Genomic DNA, 19,495 nt, shown 5'->3' on the forward strand with positions numbered 1-19,495 from the left:
CTGTGTCTGTCATTTGGGTACAGAGCTCTGCGTGAGCACAGGCTTTTATGACTGTCAATATAGCCAGCATCTAACGTTAGCTACTCCGCTGTGCTGTGAAGTAATGTCTGGCTATGTGAGACAATCATCTAGCGATATTGCTGTGAATGCTGTGGTCTCAGTCTGGCAACCTCTGTGAACTTCGAGTCAGGGGAGGAGGGGGCGAGGGAGACGACTCTCTCCAGTATTTTGAATTTGTACTGCAGTAACTTTTTTAAACACTAGCTGTCAGTATTACATATTGTATCTTTAAGAAGTCAGTGATCCTCTATTGACTAACATCTCAACATATAGCAGGTTAAAGGACAGGCACACCAAATAACTGCATTCCAGTTTGAAATAATGACTGATATTTCTTTGAGCACCTGCAGTCTTTAGTTTAAAGCAGAATTATTTGGTTGATTGGTTTCTTATTTTGTTGTGGTTTTCACCAAATTTTTATTTTGAACAATGTTTTATTAATTTTACTTTTCCTTATGTAACTGTTCCTATTCATGTCCTTGTGCCGCTGCAGCACCAGATTTCACCCTCTGTGGATTAATAAAGGCTCACCTTATCTTATATTTCAGTCATTTTGCTGCAGACCAGATACGACCAACTGAGCAACAACCACAGTCAGCTACAGGATGAAGTAAAGCAGCTGAAGAACAGAACTGAAGGTGAGAAAAGTTTAAAACCAGTAAACTCCTGTATTATACACATTTACATCATAGACCGTGATTGTGTAGTTACCGTTGATTATAACTGTTTCATGCTGTTGAACTGTTTCGCTGATGATGTCAATATTTCTGTTAGAAACAGTCACTTACAAATGAGATATAAAACCTGAGTTTAAATTCAAATTATTTACAGAGTAAACATCCTGAAAGGGAAACGTAACAGAAGAAAGAAAGATCTTTAACTAAATAGTTAAAACTCCAAGTCTTATTACTTTGACACTGAATAATGTAAAATCTGTCTTTTAAACTTTATTAAGAAAAGTTGTGTCCTGATGGATGGATGAGATTTGGATGCAGTTGCTACTTTAAATCTAAAGAGAAGAAGACTTGGGATGGAAGCAGAGCTGACTGTCAGCAGGGAGGAGCAGATCTAGACGTCATAAGCAACGAAGAGGAACAGGTGAGTGTGTTTGTTTCTGAGTGAGTGATTTTAGAGAAAAATAAATGTAATCGAAATATTTAAATCTACATAATGTCAATTTGAAATCTTTGGAAAAAACCCTTGACATGTTTATTTTCCTTTTTAAAATGCATTCTGATGAAATGTTAACTGTCTTATGAGTACAAAACATGCACTTCCTCATGCGCTCTCTGTTTCTCTGCTGAGTATAAATGTCTTTCTTCACTTTCCTCCATTACTAATGTGTGTTTACTGTCATGCTGTTGGGTCCAGTCCTCACCTCAGTTTGTGGTGTACCGAGGGATCCCTCTTGTGTTTGTTGTGGCTGATGAAGTCACAAGATGACTTTACTACAACAGAAATGCTGAACTGTGAACAGAGAAATGATTGTTGTCTCTCGTCAACTTCTAGAAGTTTGTCTCTGAGCTTAGTAAGGATGAAGAGTCCTGGATTGGTCTACGGAATATAGGGACATACGCATACTCAAAATGGGAATGGGTGGATGGATCACCGCTGACAGAAATGTAAGACATGTTAAAGGTTTTTGGTTTCCATCACAATTCCATCATGGTCACTGTTTGTGTCACTAACATAATTATGTTTTACACTGAGTTGGTTGGTAAAGCAACATGAAATTGAAAGAGACACAGGAAAGAGAGAGAGAGAGAAAGAGAAAGAGAGAGAAACAGATAGAGAGTGAGAGAGAGAGACAGAGTGAGAGAGAGAAAGACAGAGACAGAGAGTGAGAGAGGGACAGAGAGAGAGAGACAGAGAGGGAGAGATAGAAATGGGATGATTGAGAGAGAGAGACAGACAGAGAGAGGGACAGAGAGAGAGAGAGAAAGAGGAGACAGACAGAGTCATAACAGCAGCATTGAAGGGGGCGTGGCTCATGTCGTGCAGGAGTGCAGGTGTGCTTGTGTCTGAGTGTTTTCTGTGTTAAGAGTTGCTTTTTCGTCATTGTTTTTGCCGCATATTTTCCAGAATTTCTATGTCTGTTTATGTAAGCAGTCATGGATATATTTGGTACTATGGATGCGATGGATCTATTATGCACAGAGTCTCCAACCTCAACCACGCCACCCACTAAGGCAATATTCTCAAGATATTGATGAACTCACTGACACTGTATGCAGTTATATTACCTTTTGTGAGGATACTGTCAATCCTAAAAAGTATGTTTAGTTGTACCCTAATAACAAGCCATGGGTCACTAAATCATTGAAAAATGCGTTAAACAGAAAAGATAAGGCCTTTCGTAAAGGTGATGAGACAGAAAAAAGGAAGCAAGGATCGAGGTCAGACTGCAAATTAAGAGGGCCAAGTTACAATATAAAAATAACCTAGAGGAAAATTTAAGCAGCAACAATTTGAAGGCAGCATGGCACGGAATGAGGAAAATAACCAGCATAATAATACTGAAAACAAGCCAGTTAGTATTGCAGTCTATGATAGCAACAAAGATTTAGCTGAAGCTCTTAACTCATTCTATTTAAGATGTGATAATCATGACTTCACAGAGCAACTTCCACAAAACCGAGCCAGATGTTTGATGCCCATGATGTTAAGGCAGAGTTTCAGAGTGTTAAAACAAATAAGAGCATGGGGCCTGATTCTATTACAGGAAGATTGCTTAAGCACTGTCCAGAATAGCTTTGTGAAGGTTTCTGTAATATATTTACAATGTCTCTGGAGGAGGGAAGGGTCCCAAATTTATGGAAGGAGTCCATTGTTATTCCAGTGGCTAAAAGCAGAACCCCTAAAGCCCGGGACACACGGGGACGATTATCGGACGTTGGACAGTCTGGCGAGGTCAGTGACTCAAATCTGTTCGGTGTGTCCCATGCCGTCGTCAGTCTGGGGGGCTGTCGGCCTTCATTTGGGCCGACCTGACATGTTCAGTCGGTGGCAGGGCAGTCGGTACTCACCCGGAAATGGCGAGTGGAATGAGCATGACTAGAGTCTGTCAAAATCGGACGAAAATCTTTTAAACTGACCTTTGTTGAGCTGAAATGAAGACAGATTCAGCAACTGCATGGCCTATTTCTCGCTTAAAATGTTTTCAGAAACATGTTTCAGTGATATTGTAAAGGTGGCTGGCAAGGTGATAGGTTTCCCACAGTCCCCCTTGATGGTTATCTTTGACCAGCAAGTACTTCGCAAGGCCTGGTCTATATTAGACTGTACAAACCACCCCCTTCACTCTGAGTTCGTAATACTCCCCTCAGGTCGCAGATTTAGAGTACCCCGGTTGAAGAGCAATAGGAGTAAAAACTCCTTTGTCCCATGTGCAATAACTCAGCTTAATTTGTACATGTAATGTAGTACTTTTTTGTTTTTGTTTTTAGAGATTGTTCCAGTGGTGATGAATTGTGTTGTGTGTATTACATACAGGAAACCTTTTTGTACTCATGTCTTTGTATTGTTGCCTTTATTTGTATGTTGTTTGAATGTGTTTCTTTTTTATCTTTCACTCCTGACTGCACATCAAGTTTCCCATTTGGGATAATAAATTCACTAAACTGAACTGAGAGAGAGAGAGAGAGAGGGGGCAGAGTGAGAGAGAGACAGAGACAGAGAAACGTCATACTCACAGCAAGATAAAAAGAAAAGAGAAAATCCAGACAGGGGTCAGGGTCTCTGCAGATACAGACACCACCACATACCTCTATTGGGTCATAAGTGATGATTGAGAGGGATTACTTTTATACTAGTCTATAAATATTTGTTAGGGAAATACTGTAGAGTAGACCTTTAATAAAACAAGAACAAAGCTAAATATGAGCATCAGTCCCATGGATTAGGTAGTAGTATTAGTAGTAGTATTATTAGTAGTAGTATTAGTAGTATTAGTAGTAGTATAAGTAGTAGTGTAGTAGTAGTAGTAGTGAAAGTAGTAGTATTAGTAGTAGTAGTAGTATTAGTAGTATATTATTACTCAAGTAAAAGTAAAAAGTCATCCAAATAATTACTTGCGTAAGAGTAAAAAAGTGCTTGGTGAAAAACCTACTCAAGTACTGAGTAACTGTTGAGTAACGTCTGATTTACTTTTTAACAAAAGCATTCAATCAGACAGACAAAAATACAAAATAATCATCTTTAGGCAAATTATAGTTCATCCAATCAATAAAATAAATTAAAATAATCCAGGTAAATCCAAATACTTAAAAAATAAAATCAATAAAATAATAATAAATAAAGAAATAAATAAGCACAAGTAACACAAATTTCCAAACCTTTATACTTTTTAACCAGGCTCTACAGGCAGAACTAGAACAAGGTAATGTAGCTGCTGTTTCGCACTTTTACTAAGGTAAACATGCTTTCAATATGAGGCCAGGGGTGGTCCTCCTCGTCTGTGTCTGCGTTGCCGACGGTTGATTCTGACATTTTTGTTTTGCTACGACTGTAAAGCTAACCCGTCCCGCCACTGAGATGGAGTATGGTCACGTGATGAGACTGCACAGCTACGTTTGATTGGTGAAACACAGTCACGTGGTAGAGCCTTTAGCGGAAGTCTCTCCCTCTCTGTCAAAATAAAACGGCGTATGCGCGGGGGGGGGGGATAAAAACAATGACGCGTAGAATACCAAAGAGGTAAAAAGAAAAGCAACAAGCTCATTGTAGCCTAATGTAGCGGAGTAAGAGTACAGTTTCTTCTTCACAAATCTTCTCAAGTAAAAGTAAAAAGTATAGAGATTTAAATTAATTTTTTCAAAAACGTACTCAAGTAAATGTAACGGAGTAAATGTAACTCGTTATTACCCACCTCTGAGTATTAGTAGTATTAGTATTATATCAGTAGTATTAGTAGTAGTATTAGTAGTATTAGTAGTAGTATCAGTAGTATTAGTAGTAGTATAAGTAGTATTAGTAGTAGTATTAGTACCCAAACCATGAAGATTTAAAACTTGTCAGAGATGAAAAGCTTCTGTAGTGACTCAATCACAATGTAAAGTCTATGGGACAGGCTGCTGATCTTATGAAAAGAGATAGTAGGGGCAGAAAACAATGAAAGGACGCCATCTTGGTGTTAAATATTAAAAAACACATACCTTATTTTTTGATGATTTCTGTAAATAAAAACCCTTAAATGAAAACAGAAGATATGGGAGCACTGAACAAGGTTTCATTCTTTTATTATCAGTCACAGATTACATTGATTTACAAAACTGAATCTTAAACGAGCTATTAAAATGATTATATTAATCACAGATAATATACATATTTAAAGTGAAATGCAACAGTTTACTTCAAATTAATAACAATCAGGAGTTTCAGCTGTTTGATAAAAGAACATTTTATTTGTCTGACAGGTTCTGGGCAGCCGGACTGCCTCACTCTGAAAGTTACTGGTCCGTTGCAACATGCTGTGATCAACAAGGAAAATGGACACAAAATAGTTCTTCTTTTTATAAGAAGTGGATCTGTGAGAAAAAGATTCTCTGAACTCTTTGATGATGGAGGGGTGTATAGTGTTGGGATCAGCTTTGTCAAATCAGACCAATTCTTTAACATTTACTCAGCTGTTTATTCTGTGTTGCTAAATAATCTGGATTACAGAGATATTGTTCCTCTGCCCTTCATAGTGCACAATCTGGTTAGAAGTCATGTGCACTTACTCTGTAGTCCTACAGGTTTATTATAATCAGAGGAAATAAAAACATGTATTAGCACGTTGCCTTTAATTTGGTTTACTTCTGGTTGATTACAATGTTTGTAATCAGTTAGTTAGAAGTTGTTCCTGTGTTTCCTTTGATAAACCTGCAGTCAGCTGCTAATTTCCAGCTGCCAGAGAGAAGCTTCACCAGGAGAGTGGAACATGCATTAAGGTTCATGTTATATCACGTGACCAGAGTTCATGTCCTGTAACTAGGGTTGGCTACCGTTCACATTTTAAACGGTACCTGAATTTCAGTGTCTGAGGCAAAGTTTCCTTTTCCTGTACTTTGCGTTTGTAATAACAAAAACTTTATTTCACTTGTAAAATAATTCCAATCCTATTTATCCTTTATACTTAGAAAATGTTACACTCCACACAAAATAAAACCCCATCCCTCCCTCCCTCCCAAACCCATCCCTACAACCCATTTAATCAAATTATTGTTTACATCTTAAAGTGCACTGTAACTTTTATTCTTGTTGTACCTTATTCTCTTTTAGCCTGTTTTTATTTTCTATCTCTTTCATGACAGTTTTTAATTGCTCTTGAATGTTTGATGTAAAGTATTTTGAATTGTCTTGTTGCTGAAATGTGCTATAGAAATAAAGTCGCCTTGCCCTACAACCTCCAGCCTGTCAGTCTGTCACCAGGGCAAAGAGAAAGCTGTGTTTCCTGTCTGTCTAAGAGGGAGTGTAACGTTAACTGCACTATGGTCTCTAAAAGTAGAATGGGAGCCAGAGCCTTAAGCTATCAGGCTCCTCTCCTGTGGAACCAGCTCCTGGGTTCGGGAGGCAGACACCATCTCCACATTTAAGAGTAAACTTAAAACTCTCCTCTTTAATAAAGTTTATAGTTAGGGAGTGAGGAGTGCTTCTCTTCATAGTCGTCTGATTCATCTTTCTACCCTTGTAGGCCTGGCTCAGGTTTACTTTGGACCAGCTCTTAGTTATGCTGCTATAGGTCTAGGTTGCTGGGGGACTTCTTTTGACACACTGATCTCCTCTCTCTTTCCATCTGCGTGCATTCATGTCAAAGAAATGCTTGTCACTAACTTATCTCCGGGGAGCTTATTTCCCGGATTCCTTATGTTTTCTCGCCTCACAGTTTTTCTTGGATTGGGGTGGCACCTAAATCATGGTTGCAGCTGCTGACGTGGTCCTGCTTGACACCCTGCTGTGCCCTACTATGCCCAGCAACGCCATGCTACACCCCGCATTGGCCCATTATGCCCTACTAAGCCCTGCTATACCCTGATATGCCTTACAATGCACAGTTACGCCCCGCATTGGCCCGCTGTGCCCTACTAGTGCCCTGCTATGTCCCGCAACACCCTGCTACAGTCCACTACACCCTGCAACGCCCTGCTACACCATACTATGCCCAGAAACACCCTGCTACATCCCACATCGCCCACTATGCCCTACTACACCCTGCTATGTCCTACTATGCCCTACTATGTCCTGCAACGCACCACCACACCCCGCATCCCCACGCTACGCCCTGAACTGCTGCAACTATTATTTCTAGTCATAGTTCCACTATCTTTATTGTTACTATAACTTCCACTGTTCATCTTTGCAACTGCTGTAATTATGAATCATATTTCTCTATATCTGTATACCTGTATCAGTGTCTCTGTGTCCTAACCGGCAGCTAAAGATGCCGCCCACAAAAAGCCAGGGTCTGTCCGAGGTTTCTGCCTAAAAGGAAGTTTTTCCTCGCCACTGTTGTACCAAATACTCGCTCTTGGAGGGAGGGAATTGTTGGATCTTTGTAAACTAGAGTGTGGTCTAGACCTGCTCTATCTGTAAAGTGGCCGGGCGATCTACCTACCTGCACAGCTGCTGGAGATTCCGCCAATCTCAACCTGCTCAGCTGATGTTGATTCCGCTAACCACTGCTGCTGTATTTAGACCCGGACGGAGTTCACCTTTGGCACCAGATCGTTGCACCTACCTATGTGGTAACTTGGCTCCCAATGTATAACCTTGTCTGTTCTAATTAGTCCTCATCTTGTATTTCCTCGAGCTTCGTTTAACTGTCTACCTCTCTGTTCAGACCTATGCCATCAAACCTGCTGCCGTTGCCTGCTGTACCGCCAACTTTACACCACTCAGACCTCTACCTCCCTGCTCGGATTCCTGAGAGAGAGCTTTGACGCACCTGCCGACCTCAGTCTGAGTCCTCCAGTCTGAGTCCTCCAGCTCAGCTAGTCAGTTTTCCAGAGCTACATGTAAATCAGAGTCAGTACTACTCCAGTCCAGATGGTGGTGGTAATGCACCTGAAGCTGTAACTGACAAAAAAGCCAAAAGAGAAATAATTTTAGGTTCAGTTACAACAACAACACTTCAGCTAACTAGCCATTAACACACACATATGCATAAACTATTACACATGGAAGACTTGCAACATTGGTCACTCATCTCTCATCTTTTTTCTGTGCTCCTCTACTCTGTTTTGCATCTATGATCTGCTCTATGTGTGTTACTAGCTGTGCATGTAGCATGGGCAGCAGAGCTTATTCTTTATTCTATCCAGCTGAACTTCAGGTAATTATCACAGACCCTGGTTGTGTGTTAGTAAAGAAGCTGGTCTATCATGTGTTTTGTTTGTTTCACTCAAACATTAAAATTCACACCTATACTTCATTTCCTTTAACATGCAGAAAAAAATAAGTGTCCGGTCCATCAACAGTTCCTGTGTCAGAGAGGTGGGAAGGAAGCTATTCACAGATATGTTTATTTTCTCAATTTTGCAGTCAAGAAGAAACAGCTTTACTTTACTTTAACATACTTTTATAAAGTTTATCTGAAGGGTTTCATAATTCCAATTCCCAAACGACTGAATGCTACAATTTGAGTAATATTTTAAGTTAAGTGGGACTTTTTGTCTAACAGTAAGAAATGTATTATGATGTGCATCTGTCTTAGTGGTTTGTGCTGCAGCCACTTCCTGTGTTAAAGGAGTGACCAACTCAAAGTCAGACAGTGAGACGGAGAATACGTTCAGTTCAGTTTTTAGTTTGTCAAGATGTCTGCAGATACTGTCGCTGCTCCACGTTTGAGCCTGAATGTGAGATATAACAGAAACGTCCAAGAGACCAGCGGAGAGGAAGAGGAGAGTCAGGTGGAGATCTTAGAGGATGAAGAGCATTACGCTGATCTCACGCCACAAAGAGCCAGTAAGTCTCAAATGATGATTACTGTAAAGGGCAAGTTCATATCAAATTACCAATTAGATACTGAATGATAATTTACAATTAATTAATCAATCCACCATTGGTCACCATTAACTGTGGGTCATTATCTGGTGTCTTGGTGCTGTAATCTGGTGCCTTGTGAGTCATTCTTATTATTTCAAACTTCAAACATAATAAAACATGTTCTGGATGTATTGTGTCTCTGTAGGACCACACACTCAAAACAACCCTGCAGCCAACAACAGAAGGTGTTTCAAAGCTACTGCAGTGACTCTGGGAGGGTTTTATCTTCTGATGTTGGCTGGACTCTTCATTCGCTGTGAGTATTTTGTTTCAATAGAAACTGTCATATCTTAAAGGAGACATGTCATGAAAACATAATTTTCCAGTTCTTATATACATTTGGGTATCTGGAGTGCCTACCAATCCACCAACTGTGAAATAAGACAACTCAGTCAGTTTTTTGACGGCCGCCTAGATGAGGAAACATGCGATTCAACAAGCTACTCACATTTGACTCCCCTTCCTCTGTCACAGTCAGGTTCATTAGAATATACTTCCCCCATCTGAGTATCTCCACCCACAGCTTAACAACTACCTTTTGCATAGCTGTGCCTCTTTTAAAAAGCAGACTGGGCTTTTACAGGAGGGGTCTTAAAGAGACAGGCGCTAAAACAGAGGTGGTGGTTCTTGTTCACCCTTGATACTTCAGTTAAAGAGTTCATATTATGCTTCTTGGCTTTTTCCCTTTCCTTTATTGTATATCTTTTTTGAGCATGTTATAAGTTTACAAAGTGAAAAAGCCCAAAGTCATCTCCAACAGAAAACACTATTCACAAACTGCTCCAAACAGCTCTATTGTAGCCTTTACTTCTGCGACAAACGTGCGTCACCTTGTAGCACACGCTATTTCAATCAGGAGAGACTTCTTTTGCAGATATGCAAAAAGACTTAAAGTCATGTTTCATCATCCAAAGTCCGAGTCCCGCCAGACTCCCTTTAGGAAACCTCTGATTTAAACTTCAGTAGGCTGTGACAGTCCGCTCCGCTTAGTCCTGGTTCTAGTTCTCCCAGGCTTCCCTTCCCTCCAGCGGGCCCAGCAGTACGGCCTGGGCCTCCAGCAGCAGGGTGTCAGTTTTGGCTCATTCATCCTTCAACTACCCGAAGGTCTGTCACAGTAACCTGAACATGAATTGTGAGAACTGAATGTGAAGATATCTAGAGAGTTGAATTTTCAGTGAGGATCAAAGTTGATTGGACTTCGGTTTCGAAAGAATAAATTCAATTTCAAATTATATTATTCAGATTCAGTTTTCCAATGCAATTATTCAAGTTTAGCAATTCAAATTCAAATGTAAATGATTCAAAATCAGTTTCTTGTGGCACATATTTCAGCCAATAGAGACAGAGAGAGAGAAACAGAGAGAGAGAAGCAAGAGAGAGAAAGAGAGAGATAGAGACAGACAGAGAGAGGGACGGAGAGAGGGAGAGAGAGAGAGCGCTAGAGAGAGACAGAGTGAGAGAAAGAGGTACAGAGAGAGACAGATGGGATGATGAAGAGAGACAGAGAGACAGAGAGAGAGTGAGAGAAACAGGAGAGAGAGAGAGACAGAGAGAGAGAGAGAGAGTGACAATATTAGTTCATCAGGAAGTTTTCAAATTGGTGTGAATGAGCTGAGAGACAAATCAAGAAGAGCATTTTATGCAATTAAAAGAAAAATCAAAACAGACATTCCAATTAAAATTTGGTTGAAAATATTTAAATCAGTAATAGAACCCATTGCTCTATATTGCAGCGAAATATGGGGCCCGCTCAGTAGACATTTAAAATTTACTGACAATCACCCAATTGAGAAATTCCATGTAGAATTTTGTAGAAACCTTCTACACCTACCAAGACACATCCCAAATAACGCCTGCCGAGCAGAACTAGGCCAGTATCCCCTCCAAATTACAATTGAAAAAAGATCCATTAAATTCTACAACCACCTGAAAACAAGCGACCCCCATTGTTTCCACTACAAAGCACTACAATACCAAGAGAGAAACATAGACAAAAGTCCCCTCAGTCAGCTAGCCCTGTCCCTTAGCTCCCTCACCTCACAGCAAACAGAGCCTAGGACACCCCACTCAGCTCCCTCACCTCACAGCCCCCAGAGCCTCAGGACACCCCCCTCAGCTCCCTCACTTCACAGCCCCCAGAACCTCAGGACACCCCCGAAACCATCCGGACAAACCAAATCATCTGCAGACAAAAACAGAAATACATGACCTATTGGAAAGACACTACTAAACGTCAAAGCTAAATGGATTGTTACCTAGCCCTAAACAGAGATTACACAGTAGCTGAATACTTGAGCACCATACGTGACCACAGACTCAGAAAGACTCTGATCAGGTACAGGCTGAGTGGACACAGTCTGGCTGTGAAAACCGGCCGCCACAGACAGACCTGGCTGCCTCCAGAAGACAGGCTGGGTCAGCTCTGTCCACAGAGACAGGTGGAGACAGAGCAACATTTCCTGCTTCAATGTAGCACATATACTGACATCAGAACGAAGTTCCGTACCAAAATTAAATGTAAACTCCCAGATTTTGATACACTTACCACCCAGACAAAAATGCAACATCTACTTGGAGAAAATAGTGTGAGCGCCAATTCATGCCAATAAAGCAATTTGAATTGAATTGAATTGAATTGAGAGAGAGAGTGAAGAGAGAGAGCGAGAGAGCGAGAGAGAGAAGAAGAGAGAGAGAGAGAGAGAGAGAGGGATAGAGAGAGACAGACAGAAAGAGAGAGAGACAGAAAGACAGAGAGAGAGAGAGAGAGAGAGAGAGAGTGGGGGAGACAGAGAGAGATGCATTTTAAAGCACTATTATTACAGATAATATAAATATTTAAATGAAATGCAACTGTTTACTTCAAATTGACAAAAATTAGCTGTTTGATAAAAGAACATTTTATCTGTCTGACAGGTTCTAGGGAGCAGGACAGCCTCACTATGACGATTACTATGAAACATGCTGCGATCAACAAGGAAAATGGACACAAATTAGATATGATGTAACTAAGAAGTGTATCTGTGAGAAAAAGATGATCTGAACTCTTTGATGACAGAGAGGTGTGTAGTGTTGTGTAGATCAGCTTTGTTAATCAGACCAATTCTTTAACATTTACTCAGCTGTTTATTCTGTGTTGCTAAATAACCTGGATTACAGAAATATTGTTCCTCTGCCCTTCATAGTGCACAATCTGGTTAGAAGTCATGTGTACTTACTCTGTAGTCCTACAGGATTATTATAATAAAATAAAATAAAAACATGGATTAGCAGGTTGCCTTTAACTTGGTTTATGTAGTTGATTATAACGTTTGTAATCAGTTAGTTAGAAGTTTTTCCCTTTTACACTCCACACAAAATAAAACCCCGCAATACCTCCATCCCCCCTTCCAAACCATTCTGTACTGTAACCTTAACCTTACTATTGTATTTGTATTTTTTATTTTTATTTGAGCCTGTATTTCTTTCATGAAAGTTATTAATTGCTGTTTAATGTTTGATGTAAAGTGTTTTAAATTGTCTTTTTGCTGAAATGTGATATAGAAATAAAGTTGCCTTGCCCTACAACCTCCAGCCTGTCAGTCTGTCTCCAGGGCATAGAGAACACTGTGGTGCCTGTCTGGGTCAGATGTACGCACTGTACATTTGTGAATGTAGCGTTATCAGCTCCATGGCCAACCTGCAGAAAGCGCACGCTGTGATACTTCAGTTTACGTCGTATTCACCAAAACCTGCAGTTCATCGGGTAATCAGCGCCATTCTCCGCCCACTATACCGTAAATTGTGCCCATCTTCCTATGATGGATCAGCCACCAAGTCAGTCAAAACAGCGAAAACAAAGATTTAGCCATAACGAAGTTGATTGGCTCGTTTTTGAGGTAACAGCTTGATGTGTGTTATTTCGGCATTAGTGATGGGGAAATGTATATATTGACTAGTGCGCTGCAGCAAAGCGTTAAGTACAGTTGCTATGATACGGCTGAGTGCAGACTGCGATATTCCCACTGTTGATGCTATGAATGTTTGAAATGATCCTGATGCCAATATTTGTAATGTAGCGAGGAATTTAACAATTGCTGGAATAGGATGTGAACACTGAGTGGGAGATTCAATTTCATCTTTGATTTCTTCCAGTAACTATAATATGGCATGGCTTCTTAATCTGTAACGCTAAATGATTTTGTGTTCACTCCACAGAAAAAGTGTGATCCTTGTGACAAAAATCCTTTCAGCTCGTCTACTTGACCTAAGTCTTCGTCTTGCTCGGATTACTGCTGCCATTTCACTAGGAGGAATATGCGAGGAAACCCGCTTGTGTCCTTAAAGGAACACGCCAACTTATTGGGACTTTGTCTTATTCACCGTAACCCCCAGAGTTAGACAAGTCCATACATACCCTTCTCATCTCCGTGCGTGCTGTAACGCTGTCTGACGGCTCCAGCATTAGCTTAGTCCAGCACAGATCCTGCAGGTAACTGGTTCCAACTAGCCTACTGCTCCAAATTGTGACAAAAGTGACAAAATAACGCCAACATGTTCCTATTTACATGTTGTGATTTGTAAAAAACAACGTAACATGAGACACAGCCATCTTCTATCAGTAAACAAACTGGGAACTATATTCTCAGACAGGCTTGCTGCAAGCATATCACTCCGCCCAAGTACTATAGTCTTCCGCCTGAGAATATAGTTCCCGGTTTGTCCCAGCTGTGTCTCATGTCACATTGTTTTTTGTACACGCTGTGACTCTACAAATCACAACATGTAAATAGGAACATGTTGGCCTTATTTTGTCACTTATTCGGAGCAGTAGGATTACTGGAACCAGTTACCTGCATGTTCTGTGCTGGCCTGATGCTGCTGGAGCCGTCAGACAGCTTTACAGGAAATAAAGGGTATGTACGATCTAGTCTAACTCTGGGGGTTACGATGAATAAGCAAATGGCGATATTCCTTCTAAAGAGGCAAATTTTCACCGCAAAGTAGAGGCGTGCTTCCACCGGCAGATTTTGTACATACCGTGGAATACATAATTAGGCGCACTTTACGCTTCCCCTCCCATCTGTTTATGGGAAACTCCCACTTTCCCCTTCACCCTCCCATGAATGCATTTGCATGACACGGAAAAGCACAACTTGCCATTTTCAGTCCCAGCGACAGGCAGTCTGCTCTTTTACCTCAGTGCGGCCTGTTTGTACATACCTCGCCAATGCCTTATGCGCACATTGCAAACCAAATATGGCTGAAGTGGGCGCAAAACTGTTAGTAGATCTGGCCCTCTGTCTCAGAGGTAGTGTAACGTTTACAGCACTACGGCCGCTTTTCTGCTGCTAATTATATTATATTGCAGTCAACGCTGTCTGTGTGGAGTTTTGAAATGTGTAACCACACTTCCGTGACTCGCTTTGACTTGAAGCTGCAGAGACGACGTAGTTTGCTCTGTCTGCACCGCAGCTCTGTGTCAAGTCAATTTATTTATAAAGCACATTTAAAACCAACCTAGGCTGAAAAAAGTGCTGTACAAAGTTATATTATGTTATAAAAACAAAGGAAGACAATAAAAATAGTATAGGAGGACCTAATATGAATGGGAAGTTTGTTCCAGAGTCTCTGGGCCACAACGGAGAAGGTACGATCACCCTTTGTTTTCATCCGAGACTGTGGAATAGCTGTGTGTGTCGGAGCTGAGCCTCGCTCTCTGTCAAACATGCAAAGAAAGCAGAGAAGCTCGCGCTTGCGGACGCGCATTAAGGTACCGCAATTTGGCACCATTGATTTATTTCAGTGGTTCATCAACTCGTAACCGAGTGAACGGCACTTCTGCATTCCCTTTGCGGCTCTCTCTTTATAGGAGCAGTGTAACTTACTCCCTGCAGCTTGTGTGTTAGCGCCATCCGGTGGTGTTCAGAGGACGAGGCACTGAAGCAAAAATAACAGATCCACATTTCCTTTTTGTTTAATTTAGCGCATTAATTTAGAACAGTAAACAGTCAATTTCACCAGAACTCCTTTAGTAGGTCTCCTACATCACTTTTTTATGGACGCCCTGCAGCCAATCAGAATCGAGTATTCACCTGTTAAATAGGTTTGTGGTGTCTTGTAATCCCATATTATGGGATGGGCCAAGTGTTTGTTATGAAACATAAATAAATTAAAGCTAACTCTAGTCGCCAACTATTTGGAATTTGTCTTGAGTCACTTTTTTAATGAAAAATAAGTTCAATTGTTGTTAAATGTTGAAACTTTTCAGTTTCATTAAACTGAATCCTTTTTCCTTTCCTTTCATCCTTCCTTTCTTCCTTCTCTCCATTTCTTTCCATCCTTACCTACTTTACATACTTCATTTCTTATGTCTTCTTTCCTTCCTTCCCTCTTCTTTCCATCCTTCATTCTCTGCATGTCTTTCATTCCCTACCTTCTTTACATACTTTCTTTCTTGTCTTCTTTCCTTCCTTCCTTCTTCTTTCTACTTTCTTTCTTACGTCTTCTTTCTGTCCTTCCCTCCTTACCTTCAAACCTCTTTCCCTATACGTCATTCATTTCTTCTTTCCTTCCCTCCTTACATACTTACTTAACCCTGGTGTTGTCCTCTTGGGTCAAAACTGAAATTTAACACTTTTGGCGCTTTTTTTCAACCTTTTCATTGTTTTGTTTTTTTACATTACCATCTGTATACTGTAAAGACCAGTCACACCAATGTATTAACACTAGTTTTACACTAATTTTAGTTTTTCAAATTCATGGTCAAGAAACCTCATTTATATGAAATGACGTCAATGTTTTGTCAAAGTTTAGTTTCAGGATACTGTTTTGAAACCATTTAAACTGTTTTTTGTGGGAAAAAACACTCAAAATTCAATAAAGTAATGAACTGATCATTTATCTTGCAAGGAGCGTCGTATGGAACCATCCATGTAATTTTTGGAGAAGAATCCCAAATTTCTGATGCAGAAACTTTTAATGACGTGTCAAATTTGACCCGAGGACAACAGGAGGGTTAAAAAGTTAAAGTAGAGCTGCAACGATTAATCGATTAGTCAACGAATTCAGTACCCGGCCCTTAGAAAAACTCAAATCTGTTTTGATCACTCGGATCAAAACAGAAGTTGGCGGTGAGGACTGCAGAGTTTCTGAACCAATGAGTGACTTCGATCCAGCCGGCGGCTCAGAAGCAGCAAGCGACGGCCGACAACTCGCCAAGTCATCCAACACGGAAGACAGCGGAGACTGGGGAGAGGCGGCGGGACGTTGGAGACCGGAGGAGACGGAAGAAGCACGGGGACAAAGTTCATCTCCGGGCAGGAAGGCGCAGGGGCTCCGCCGATCCGTCGCATCCGTCACGCCAGGCTCAGCCGGCGTTTAGCTGCAGAGTTTGCGGCTATTCTTTCAAGAGGATCAGTCACCTAACCATGCACGCTTCGGCGCATCCGAGAGACAGTGGCCTGTGCGGGAAATGGTGGAGCAGACGGAGAGCCTGAAGCTCCACCTGCACGTCCACCAGGACACGACGTTCAGCTGAAGCGCCCAGAATTTCACACTGTGCAGTTGTTACATTAAATCTAAAGAGAAGAAGACTTGGTATCGGCACAGACTGATTTTACCTGAATTGGTCCTACGTAGTACTGGCCTACTCCGGTTGGTACCTTACAAACTATCTAGATTAAATCCAGATGCAACACTTTTGCAAACACCTTGCCACATACTGTTTATGAGTCTCTGTTAGCCACGTCACTAATCTGATTACAGTCAGTCAGTTTTCCAGAGCTACATGTAAATCAGAGTCAGTACTACTCCAGTCCAGATGGTGGTGGTAATGCACCTGAAGCTGGAACTGACAAAAAGAAATAACTGTAGGTTCAGTTACAACAACACTTCAGCTAACTACCCATTAACACACACATGCATAAACTATTACACATGGAAGACTTGCAACATTGGTCACTCATCTCTTCATCTTTTTTCTGTGCTCCTCTGTTCTGCATCTATGATCTGCTCTCTGTGTGTTACTAGCTGTGCATGTAGCAGAGCTTATTCTTTATTCCATCCAGCTGAACTTCAGGTAATTATCACAGACCCTGGTTGTGTGTCAGTAAAGAATATGATCTATCATGTGTTTTGTTTGTTTCACTCAAACATTAAAATGAACACCTAAACTTCACTTCCTCTAAAATAAGTGTCCAGGCCATCAGCAGTTGCTGTGTCAGAGAGGTGTGAATACAGCTATAAACAGATATGTTTACTTCCTCAATTTTACAGTCAGGAAGAAACAGCTTTACTTTACTTTAAGGTACTTGTATAAAGTTTATCTGAAGGGTTTCATAATTCCTGTTCCCAAACGACTGAATGCCTAAATGTAAGCATATTTTAAGTTAAGTGGGACTTTTTGTCTAACAGTAACAAATGTACTAGGATGTGCATCTGTCTCATTGATCTGTGCTGCAGCCACTTCCTGTGTTAAAGGAGTGACCAACTTAAAGATGTGTGAGACCGAGAATATTTTCAGTTCAGTTTTAAGTTTGTCAAGATGTCTGCAGATACTGTCGCTGCTCCACGTTTGAGCCTGAATGTGAGATATAACAGAAACGTCCAAGAGAACAGCAGAGAGGAAGAGGAGAGTCAGGTGGAGATCTTAGAGGATGAAGAGCATTACGCTGATCTCGGGCTACTAAGAGCCAGCAAGTCTGAAATGATGATTGTTGTAAAGGGGAAGTTCATCTCAGTTCACGTGTGGCTTTATAACAATTAGATACTGAATAATAATTCACAATTAATCAATCCACCATTGGTCACCATTAACTCTGGGTCATTATCAGGTGTCTTGGTGCTGTAATCTGGTGCCACGTGAGTCATTCTTATTGTTCAAACTTCAAACATAATAAAACATGTTCTGATGTATTTTGTCTCTGTAGGACCACACACTCAAAACAACCCTGCAGCCAACAACAGAAGGTGTTTCAAAGCTACTGCAGTGACTCTGGGAGGGTTTTATCTTCTGATGTTGGCTGGACTCTTCATTCGCAGTGAGTACTTTGTTTTAAATACAAATCTTAAAGGAGTAACGTTAACAAATATCTTAAAGGAGACATGTCATAAAAACGTAATTTTCCAGTTCTTATATACAGTCCAGTTCTTTCACAGCTGCTAAGGAAACAAGCGACTCACATTTGACTCCCCTTCCTCTGTCACAGTCAGACTCATTAGAATATACTTCCCACGTCTGGGTATCTCCGCCCATGGCTTAACAACTATCTTTTACATAGCTGCGCCATAATTTGTTAAATAAGCCAATCAGAGCAGACAACTGGGCTTTTACAGGAGGGGTCTTAAAGAGACAGGCGCTAAAACAGAGGTGGTGGTTCTTGTTCACACTTGATGCTTCATTTAAAGTGCTCATATTATGCTTTTTGGCTTTTTCCCTTTCCTTTATTGTGTTATATATCTTTTTTGTGCATGTTTTAGGTTTACAAAGTAAAAAAGCCGAAAGTCCACCCCAAAGGCACTTACCATCTCCAACAGAAAACACTGTTCACAAACTGCTCCTAACAGCTCTATTGTAGTCCAGCCTTTACTTCAGAGACAAACATGCGTCACTTTGTTACACGTTGTAATGCTCACCTAACTGCTAGTGTGGCACGCCCTCATACTGAGCTTCTGCCTGGCTAGTAGTCCTTACCTAGCTACTGTCAGGGCACGCCCTCATACTGTGCTTCTGACTGGCTAGTAGTCCTTACCTCGCTACTGCACATGTGCGACTCCCAAAAACAATTGAACAGAAGTGCGATGCCTCACTTGGTAGCTAAAACAGAGAGCTCAACACACAGGGTGAAAAGAGGAGCTGCAGCAATGTGCAGTACAAAAAAAAATATAATGTTTTTTGAAAATTAAACCATGTAAACCTATTCTGGTACAACCTCAAAATACAATTATGAACCTGAAAATGAGCATGATATGGGCACTTTAATGTGATTTGAAAGTGGAATACTACCCTGAATGTATGAAAGTTTGAATAGTTTCTCGAAAATTCTGAATAACCAAACACAAACTCCTTCTATCATGAAGACTCTTCACTATAGGCCGTGTCAAACAGCAGATTTACTGCTGGCCAGTGTTATTCAGATGTGCACCAAGTAGTAAGCACACTGTCAAAATTTCTTGTGGAATTTTCTAGTTATTATATTATTATTATTCTCTTATCCAATAGTTCTTGTTGCCCTCCCTTAAAAAAACTATTGTAAAGGCAAATATTAGACAATGAACTGTTACTCTAAAATGAAAAATGAGAAAGTACACCAAGGCCAAAGTTTTCCATAATATAAAAATCATGCATACATACAGCCCAAGCGGCAACTTCGGGGTCTGAAAAGTGAAGCCATTAATGCTGAAGCTCCTTAAAGCTGCATTCTCTGTAATTTCC

At 40.7% G+C, this 19,495-nt stretch overlaps 1 protein-coding gene across 1 annotated transcript in view; it reads left to right on the plus strand.

Annotated features, from left to right (window-relative positions):
- Window positions 1-19,495, plus strand: part of LOC120570950 (CD209 antigen-like protein E) — an 83,351-nt gene that overhangs the window by 38,993 nt on the left and 24,863 nt on the right. The window lies entirely within an intron of this gene.

This window comes from Perca fluviatilis, chromosome 13 (assembly GCF_010015445.1).
Source record: "Perca fluviatilis chromosome 13, GENO_Pfluv_1.0, whole genome shotgun sequence".
Taxonomy (NCBI): Eukaryota; Metazoa; Chordata; class Actinopteri; order Perciformes; family Percidae; genus Perca; species Perca fluviatilis.